Source organism: Phytophthora parasitica, assembly GCF_000247585.1.
Source record: "Phytophthora parasitica INRA-310 unplaced genomic scaffold supercont2.21, whole genome shotgun sequence".
Classification (NCBI taxonomy): domain Eukaryota; phylum Oomycota; class Peronosporomycetes; order Peronosporales; family Peronosporaceae; genus Phytophthora; species Phytophthora nicotianae.
In genome coordinates, this window is record NW_008649007.1 from 224,645 (window position 1) to 225,680 (window position 1,036).

Here is a 1,036-nt window from a genome sequence, read left to right on the forward strand (position 1 = left end):
AGTGCAGAAACGTCTGTCAGAACACCGTATAGAAATGCCAGACCACAACTACATGTTATTCGACAACTTTATCCCTTCATGACTTGTTGCCGGCTATGTGCTCGACTTATTTGCTAACCCTAGCACTGAGGATACTCCAAAATGCTGCCTTGGTGGCAGCGGTCCCCGATGAGACCAATCTGGCCCGGGAACCTCACCTACTTGTGAAACGGACTGGCGTCAACCTTATGGACTCTGGCTTCTCCGACGATGCTCAGGAAAAGAGAAAGAGAGGGTGGGATTCGGCACTGCACTCATCAATGCCGTAAAGAAAGCGGCGATAAAGTGACAAGGCTAAGGAACTTATTCAACTAAAAGCTAAACTGCAGAAGATTCTAGCCATGGGAATTACTCCCAAGTAGCTACGCAAGGCGCTGGGCTTTTCTGGATTGAGGAATTCAAGAAGCTGGATTCAACCACACAAGCGAAAATGATGGACACTATTAGCAAAAGCGAGGAATTGGTTTCCAAATACCAATTGTTGCGTCAGTTCAAAACGGTATATGCCAGGTCCAGCAAACGTGCTTGAACTCGATAGAAAAGCAAAGCCCATGAAACGTCTACCAGCTGCGCAATATACGATTTTATCCTCTAATACCGAATTTGCTCTGGTTGCTGCAAAGTCTCGCTGTTCTCGGAGTTATCCCAATCGTGGCCCACTAAGAAGTTTGTAGCATCGGCACAATTTGACAGTACACTCATTGTGCACTGGTCCACCTGAAGATTCATCCTATTCGCACACAAATTGCACTATCTCGTACCACGTAGTGCTTCATTAAATAGCGACCGCAAAGAAAAGAAACAATGCAAAAACATGGGAGGTATTGGTATTAGTAGGGGAATCATTTGGATGCAAAGACTCTCCTAAACTTACTTACTGAATAATTGGGCATCCTTCGTCACTTACTCCGACGACCAAGCACTTTGGAGATGTTGGCTCGACTGGCGTCGCATAAGCTCATACTGCTGTCGCTGTTGCTGCTTGACTTTGCGCTCC